Source organism: Arachis hypogaea, chromosome 9 (genome assembly GCF_003086295.3).
Source record: "Arachis hypogaea cultivar Tifrunner chromosome 9, arahy.Tifrunner.gnm2.J5K5, whole genome shotgun sequence".
In the NCBI taxonomy this organism is placed as follows: domain Eukaryota; kingdom Viridiplantae; phylum Streptophyta; class Magnoliopsida; order Fabales; family Fabaceae; genus Arachis; species Arachis hypogaea.
Window position 1 is genome coordinate 52,539,246 of NC_092044.1, and position 8,864 is coordinate 52,548,109.

The following is an 8,864-nucleotide window of genomic DNA, read 5'->3' on the forward strand; positions in this document are numbered from 1 at the left end:
AAACATCATATATAGACAAAGGCATTATACTGACACATGCTCCTAAATCACACATGCAATCATAAATTACTACACCACCAATAGTACAACTAACTATGTAAGGACCTGGATCACTACATTTTTCAGGTAATCCTCCCATTAAAGAAGATATAGAACTACCTAAAGGAATAGTTTCTAATTCATTAATTTTATCTTTATGGATACATAAGTCTTTTAGAAACTTTGCATATTTAGGTACCTGCTGAATAACATCAAAAAGGGGAACAATTACCTCAACCTTTTTGAATATCTCTACCATTTTAGGATCAGGTTCCAGCTGCTTCCTAGGCTTCCTTGCAAGTTGTGGAAATAGAATGGGAGTAGTGTTTTCTGTGGTGCCTGCACCTTTTTGTGCCTCTTCCTGTGGTTGAGCTATCTCTTCTTCGGCTATGTCCTGTATATCCTCTTCCTCTTCAACATCTTCGATTTCTACCACCTCTTCTGCTGAGGCGTATTCTGGTGAGCTTGGTTCCTCCTGATTCCTCTCCTGCAGTGTGATTCTAGACCTCAGGGTGATGGCATTAATTCCTCCCTTTGGATTGGGTAATGGTTGAGAGGGGATTCCAGTGGTGCTTGAAGGTTGGTTACTGGAATTTTGTGCTGAACCAAGTTGTGTCATAAAAGCTTGTAGAGTAGAGGTGAAACCATTCAGACTGGCGTTAATACTGTTCACGATGGTATTTTCCATGGCCAGTTGTCTTTTCTCAAAGGCTTGTAATAATTCTTCATTAGAAGATATAGAAGAATGAGTAAATTGAGAGGTTTGCTGCTGATTGTTCGGTGGTCCTTGGTTTTGCCTCAGGTGAGGTGCTCGGTATGGTTGATTTTGCTTCCTGTTGTTGTAATTATTCCACCTCTGATTTCCCTGATTATCTCTGCCTCCCCTATTATTGTTATCCCTCCAATTCTGGTTTGAATTGTCCTGCCATCCATGGTTATTATTTCCACTTTGATTGTACCATTGGTTGGGGCGGTCATAGAAGTTGTGAGTGGATGCCAGCATGTTGTCTTCTTGTTGGAGCTGCGGGCATTCATTAGTGTAATGGCTGTAATCAGCACAAATTCCGCAAATTCTTTGTGGAACTAGTTGTTAGTTTTGCTGCGGTTGAGTTTGCTGAGCTTGTTGATTTAACTGCATTTGCTTCAGCAGGTTGGTCATTTCACAGATGCTTCGATTTAGAGCAGCAGTCTCTATGCCAGAAGATACTTCTGCAACGGCCCTTGAACGGCCTTGCTTCTATCTGTGGTTCTGAGTAGATTCAGCTAAATCACTGATCAATTGCCAAGCTTCATCAGTGGTCTTATACTTCTTCATTGACCCATTGCTGGCACTTTCCAACGTGGTCTTATCTTGGGGTCTCATACCTTGTGTGACATAACTGAGTAGCACAATCTTGTCAATCATGTGGTGGGGGCATGCTTCCAGAAGATTATTGAAGCGCTCCCAGTATTCAAAGAGAGTCTCATTGTCATCCTGAACAATTGTAGAGATATCCTTCCTCAGTTTATCAGTAACTTCAGATGGGAGGAATTTCTCCAGGAACTCCTTTCTGAGTGTATCCCAGTTGGATACGTTTGCTAGAGGTTGCGTGTAGTACCACTCTCTTGCTTTTCCCTCAAGAGAGAACGGAAAAGCTTTCAGCAAAATTGAAGTTTCATCAGCGCCATCACGCCTGACAGTAGAACAGGCTGCCTGAAAATCTCTCAAGTGCTTGATAGGCTCTTGAGCAGGTAGGCCATGAAACTTCGGCATCAAATTTAGCAGTGCGGTCTTTATTTCAAAATTCGTAGCTACCACTGGATGATGCGCTTGAAACAGTTGCAGTGTAAAATCAGGAGCTCCTTCCTCCTGAATGGTAATTCTTCTAGCTGCCATGTTTTCTGCACGTAAAACAACTGAATCAGTAGAACGGGGGCTGGTTTCTTCCTCAGATTCACTTTCAGATCCGCCTTCAGAGCGGACTAACCTACGCTGTTCTCGCCTTATTCGTGAAATTGTTCTTTCAATTTCAGGATCGAATATTAGCAAGCGCGGATCAGGAAGTGAACGTGTCATTTGACAGAAGAAACACGTAGCTCATAGTAGCAAAATTAAAGAAAATGCAAATAAATAAATTCTAATTAATAAAATAAGCACTCTATTGCGACTCCCCGGCAATGGTGCCAAAAATTGATGGAGTGCAGAAGCTGGTGAATTAAAAATTTATTAAAATGGTTACGTTGCAAGTATAGTTCTTAACTCACCGAAAATCTGCCTATCAATTTAGAAATATGTCACTGAAAGTTTAAATTAAAATTACTGGGAGTTTTATGTCCCAGGTCGTCTCCCAACGAGTTGCAGAAAAATGTGCTATTTTATTAATCAGATATTCCAAAAAGAGATGAGCTAAGTAAGTTGGGATTTAAATTGAGGAATTTTAAATAATAAAAATAAGAGGCCTTGACTGGGAATTGATTGGTTAGAATTTCTATCATTGATGGTGTGATTGTAAGATTAATTTATAATTAATAGTTGTTCTATTTGGTTATCCCTTACTAGGTAAGAGAAAGTCAAACAAGTAGAAATGCCAGATCTGTTCACAAGTTGCAACCCACTTAGTTCAAAGGGATTGGCGTCGGTGACAGGATAGCAATCCAACATTTAACCCAATTACAAATTTTTCTTTCAATCCTTCCAACTCAAGAGTTTCTTTTAATCAACTCCCCATCAAGTAATGAAACTACTCACGCATTGTAAATAAAGAATCCATGGCACATGAAAGGGAATTAAAAGAAGACATGATTATTGGAATGGAATTTAAATTAAAAAGAAATAATCCTTGCATTAATTAATCATAAAAATATCTGAATGACAAAATTGAACATAACAAAGAACATGGAAGAATAAAACCAAGTTAAGAGAACAAACTAGAGTGATGAAGTCTTGATGAGGAAAATAACTCTTCTCAATGTTCCAATGCTAAGATCAATTGAAAATTAAAATTATTAAAACTAGAGAGAAAAAAACCTAAGAGAGTCAAAAACTAGATCTAAAACTACTCCATGAATGTCTTCTTTGTTGTTTCTGCATATTCTCTGACTCTGGTCTGCTGTTCCGGGCCGAAAACTGGGCCGAAATAGGGTCAAAAATCGCTGGTTTCAGATTCTGCAGTTTATGCAGATCGCGCATGTCACGCGATCGCGTCGTCCATGCGGACGCGTCGCTGGCGCATTTCCTCTTCACGCGTTCGCGTCGTCCACGCTACCGCGTTGCTTGTTGGTGGACGAAATTATGATTGCCCTCTTTGTATTTGCATGAGATTTATTTAATGGCTCTTTGGCATATGTGATCACAACTACGTTCAACTTAACCAGCAAGTGTACTGGGTCATCCAAGTAATACCTTACGTGAGTAAGGGTCGATCCCACAGAGATTGTTGGTATGAAGCAAGCTATGGTCACCTTGTAAATCTCAGTTAAGCAGATTAAATGGTTATGGGTTTCAAAAATTAATAATAAAAAGAAAATAAAAGGGATAGAAATACTTATATAAAGCAATGGTGGAAATTTCAGATAAGTGTGTGAAGATGCTGTGCTCCTCTCGTATCTCTATTTTCTTAATACATTCATCCAATCCTTCCTACTCCTTTCCATGGCAAGCTGTATGTAGGGCATCACCGTTGTCAATGGCTACATCCCATCCTCTCAGTGAAAACGTTCCTATGCTCTGTCACAGCACGGCTAATCATATGTCGGTTCTCAATCAGGTTGGAATAGAATCCCTTGATTCTTTTGCGTTTGTCATCACGCCCAGCCTTCAGGAGTTTGAAGCTCGTCACAGTGATTCAATCCCAGAATCCTACTCGGAATACCATAGACAAGGTTTAGACTTTCCGGATCCTCATGAATGCCGCCATCTATCTAACTTATACCACGAAGATTCTGTTGGGGAATCTAAGAGATATGCGCCCTGCCTAAAGTAGAACGGAAGTGGTTGTCAATCACGTGCGTTCATAGGTGAGAATGATGATGAGTGTCACGGATCATCACATTCATCAAAGTTAAGTATAACGTATATCTTGGAATAAGGATAGAAGAGAATTGAATAGAAAGTAATAGTAATTGTATTGAAACTTGAGGTACAGCAGAGCTCCACACCCTTAATCTATGGTGTGCAGAAACTCCACTGTTGAAAACACATAAGTAAAAGGTTCAGGTATGGCCGAATGGCCAGCCCTCTCCATGATCAAGAGATCGAATAGTCAAAAGATTAAACTGTCAAAAGATGTCTAATACAATAGTAACTTAACCTATTTATACTAGACTAGCTACTAGGGTTTACATGAGTAAGTAATTGATGCATAAATCCACTTCCAGGGCCCACTTGGTGTATGCTTGGGGTGAGCTTGATCTATCCACGAGCTGAGGCTTTTCTTGGAGTTGAACTCCAAGTTATAACGTGTTTTGGGCGTTCAACTCCGGATCATGACGTTTTTCTGGCGTTTAACTCCTGACAGCAGCATGTACTTGGCGTTCAACGCCAAGTTACGTCATCAATTTCCGAATAAAGTATAAACTATTATATATTGCTGGAAAGCTCTGGATGTCTAATTTCCAACGCCGTTGAGAGCGCGCAAATTGGAGTTCTGTAGCTCCAGAAAATCCATTTCGAGTGCAGGGAGGTCAGATTCCAACAACATCAGCAGTCCTTTTGTCAGCCTTTTTCAGAGTTTTGCTCAAATCCCTCAATTTCAGCCAGAAATTACCTGAAATCACAGAAAAACACACAAAGTCATAGTAAAGTCCAAAAATGTGAATTTAACATAAAAACAAATGAAAACATCCCTAAAAGTAGCTTGAACTTACTAAAAACTACCTAAAAACAATGCCAAAAAGCGTATAAATTATCCGCTCATCACAACACCAAACTTAAATTGTTGCTTGTCCCCAAGCAACTGAAAGTCAATTAGGATAAAAAGAAGAGAATATACTATAAATTCCAAAATATCAATGAATATTAATTATAATTAGATGAGCGGGACTTGTAGCTTGTTGCTTCTGAACAGTTTTGGCACCTCACTTTTTCCTTTGAAGTTTAGAATGATTGGCTTCTCTAGGAACTTAGAATTTCGGATAGTGTTATTGACTTTCATAGTTAAGCATGTTGATTCTTGAACACAGCTACTTTTATGAGTCTTGGCCGTGGCCCTAAGCACTTTGTTTTCCAGTATTACCACCGGATACATAAATGCCACAGACACATGACTGGGTGAACCTTTTCAGATTGTGACTCAGCTTTGCTAGAGTCCCCAGTTAGAGGTGTCCAGAGCTCTTAAGCACACTCTTTTTGTTTTGGATCACGACTTTAACCACTCAGTCTCAAGCTTTTCACTTGGACCTTCATGACACAAGCACATGGTTAGGGCCAGCTTGGTTTAGCCGCTTAGGCCAGGATTTTATTTCCTTGGGCCCTCCTATCCATTGATGCTCAAAGCCTTGGATCCTTTTTACCCTTGCCTTTTGGTTTTAAGGGCTATTGGCTTTTTCTGCTTGCTTTTTCTTTTTCTTTCTATATTTTTTTTTGCCATTTTTTTTTGCAAGCTTTTTACTTTTCACTGCTTTTTCTTGCTTCAAGAATCATTTTATGATTTTTCAGATCATCAATAACATTTCTCTTTGTTCATCATTCTTTCAAGAGCCAATAATTTTAACATTCATAAACAACAAAATCAAAAATATGCACTGTTCAAGCATTCATTCAGAAAACAAAAAGTATTATCACCACATCAATATAATTAAATTAAATTCAAGGACAATTTTCGAAATTCATGTACTTCTTGTTCTTTTGAATTAAAACATTTTTCATTTAAGAGAGGTGAAGGATTTATGGAATTATTCATAACTTTAAGACATAGTTACTACATACTAATGATCATAAAGTAGAGACACAAAATATAGATAAACACAACATTAAAAACCGAAAACAGAAAGAAATAAAGAACAAGGAATGAATCCACCTTTAGTGGTGTCTTCTTCTTGAAGGTCCAACAATGTCCTTAAGCTCTTCTATGTCCCTTCCTTGCCTTTGTTGCTCCTCCCTCATTGCTCTTTGATCTTCTCTTATTTCTTGGAGAATGATCGAGTGCTCATGATGTTCCACCCTTAATTGTTCCACATTGTGGCTCAAATCTTCTAAGGAGGTGTTGAGTTGCTCCCAATAGTTGTTAGGAGGAAAGTGCATCCCTTGAGGCGTCTCAGGGATTTGTTGATGATGAGCTTCCTCATGCATCTCTTGAGAACTGTGAAAGGTCTCTCTTGCTTGCTCCATCCTCTTCTTGGTGATGGGCTTATCCTCCTCAATGGAGATGTCTCCTTCTATGATAACTCCAGCTGAGTAACATAGATGGCAAATAAGGTGAGGAAAAGCTAGTCGTGCCATTGTGGAGGACTTGTCGGCTATTTTGTAGATTTCATTGGAGATGACCTCATGAACTTCTACTTCCTCTCCAATCATGATGCTATGAATCATGATGGCCCGATCCACAGTAACTTCAGATCGGTTGCTAGTAGGAATGATGGAGCGTTGAATGAACTCCAACCATCCTCTAGCCACAGGCTTGAGGTCCAGTCTTCTTAAATGAACTGGCTTGCCTTTGGAGTCTATTCTCCATTGAGCTCCTTCCACACATATGTCCATTAGGACTTGGTCCAACCTTTGATTAAAGTTGACCCTTCTAGTGTAGGGGCGTTCATCTTCTTGCATCATGGGTAAGTGAAACGCCAACCTCACATTTTCCGGACTAAAATCTAAGTATTTCCCCCGAACCATTGTGAGATAATTCTTTGGATTCGGGTTCATACTTTGATAATGGTTCCTAGTGATCCATGCATTGGCATAGAACTCTTGAACCATTAAGATTCCGACTTGTTGCATGGGGTTGGTTAGGACTTCCCAACCTCTTCTTCGGATCTCATGTCGGATCTCCGGATACTTATTTTTCTTGAGCTTGAAAGGGACCTTAGGGATCACCTTCTTCTTTGCCACAACATCATAGAAGTGGTCTTGATGGCTTTTGGAGATGAATCTTTCCATCTCCCATGACTCGGAGGTGGAAGCTTTTGTCTTCCCTTTTCCTTTTCTAGAGGATTCTCTGGCCTTAGGTGCCATTGATGGTAGTGGAAAACAAAAAAGAATGTGCTTTGACCACACACCAAACTTAAAATATTGCTTGTCCTCGAGCAAGAGAAGAAAAAAGAGAAGAAGAAGAAGAAGAAATATGGAGGAGAGGGAGAGATGTAGGTTCGGCCAAGGTGAAGAAGAGGGGGTTGTGTTGTGTGAAAATGAAGTAGAATGGAAGGGTATATATAGGGAGAGGGGGTAGTGTTTGTTCGGCCATTTAGGGTGGGAATGGGTGGGAAAATGGTTTTGAATTTTTGAAGGTAGGTGGGGTTTATGGGGAAGAGTGGGTGGATGTGAGTGGTGAGGGAGGTGATTGGGAAGAGGGATTGAGGTGATTGGTGAAGAGTGTTGGGAAGTGTGATATGGGGAATACAAATCACAAAAATAGGAATAGGAGGTAAGGTGGGAATATAGTAGGTGGGGATCCTGTGGGAACCACAGATCCTGAGGTGATCCTGTGGGTCCACAGATCCTGAGGTGTCAAGGAATTCCATCCCTGCACCAAATAGGCATGTAAAATGCCTTTGCACATCATTATGGCGTTTAAACGCCCATTGGTGCATGTTCTGGGCGTTCAACGCCCATGTAAAGCATGTTTCTGGCGTTGAACGCCAGTTTAATGCTTGTTACTGGCGTTCAACGCCAGCTTTTCTTCTCTAGGCACATTCCTGGCGTTCAGCGCCAGAATGTTGCTTGTTTCTGGTGTTCAGCGCCAGAATGATGCTCTATTCTGGCGTTGAACGCCGGCTAGATGCATCTTACTGGCGTTGAACGCCAGCCTGTGCTTCCTCTAGGGTGTGATTTTTTTCTTCTGCTGTTTTTGATTCTGTTTTTAATTTTTATGATTTTTTCGTGACTCCTCATGATCATGTACCTAATAAAACATAAAATAAAAATAAAATAATATAAAATAAAAATTAGATAAAATTGGGTTGCCTCCCAACAAGCGCTTCTTTAATGTCAATAGCTTGACAGTGGCTCCCATGGAGCCACAAGGTGATCAGGTCAATGTTGTATAGTCCTAACACCAAACTTAGAGTTTGGATATGGGATCTTAACACCAAACTTAGAGTTTGGTTGTGGCCTCACAACACCAAACTTAGAGTTTGACTGTGGGGGCTCTCCTTGACTCTGAACTGAGAGAAGCTCTTCATGATTATTCTCTTTTGTCACAGAGGGATGGCCTTGTGCCTTAAACACAAGGTAGTCCCCATTCAATTGAAGGACTAATTCACCTCTGTTGACATCTATCACAGCTTCTGCTGTGGCTAGGAAAGGTCTTCCAAGGATGATGCATTCATCCTCTTCCTTCCTAGTGTCTAAGATTATGAAATCAGCAGGGATGTAAAGGCCTTCAACCTTTACTAAAACGTCCTCCACTATTCCATAAGCTTGTCTCAATGATTTGTCTGCCAATTGTAATGAGAACAAGGCAGGTTGTACCTCAATGATCCCCAGCTTCTCCATTACAGAGAGTGGCATAAGATTTATCCCTGAACCCAGATCACATAGAGCCTTTTCAAAGGTCATGGTGCCTATGGTACAAGATATTAAGAACTTGCCAGGATCTTGTTTCTTTTGAGGTAGAGTTTTCTGAATCCAGGTATCTAGTTCACTAATGAGCAAGGGAGGTTCACTTTCCCAAGTCTCATTACCAAACAACTTG

General features: G+C 40.3%; 1 non-coding gene across 1 annotated transcript; it reads left to right on the forward strand.

Moving 5' to 3' along the window:
• Positions 1-1,438: 1,438 nt before the first annotated feature.
• Positions 1,439-1,546, forward strand: LOC112713135 (small nucleolar RNA R71). Its single transcript, XR_003158110.1, has one exon. It is a non-coding gene; the product is annotated as a small nucleolar RNA R71 (small nucleolar RNA).
• Positions 1,547-8,864: the final 7,318 nt, after the last annotated feature.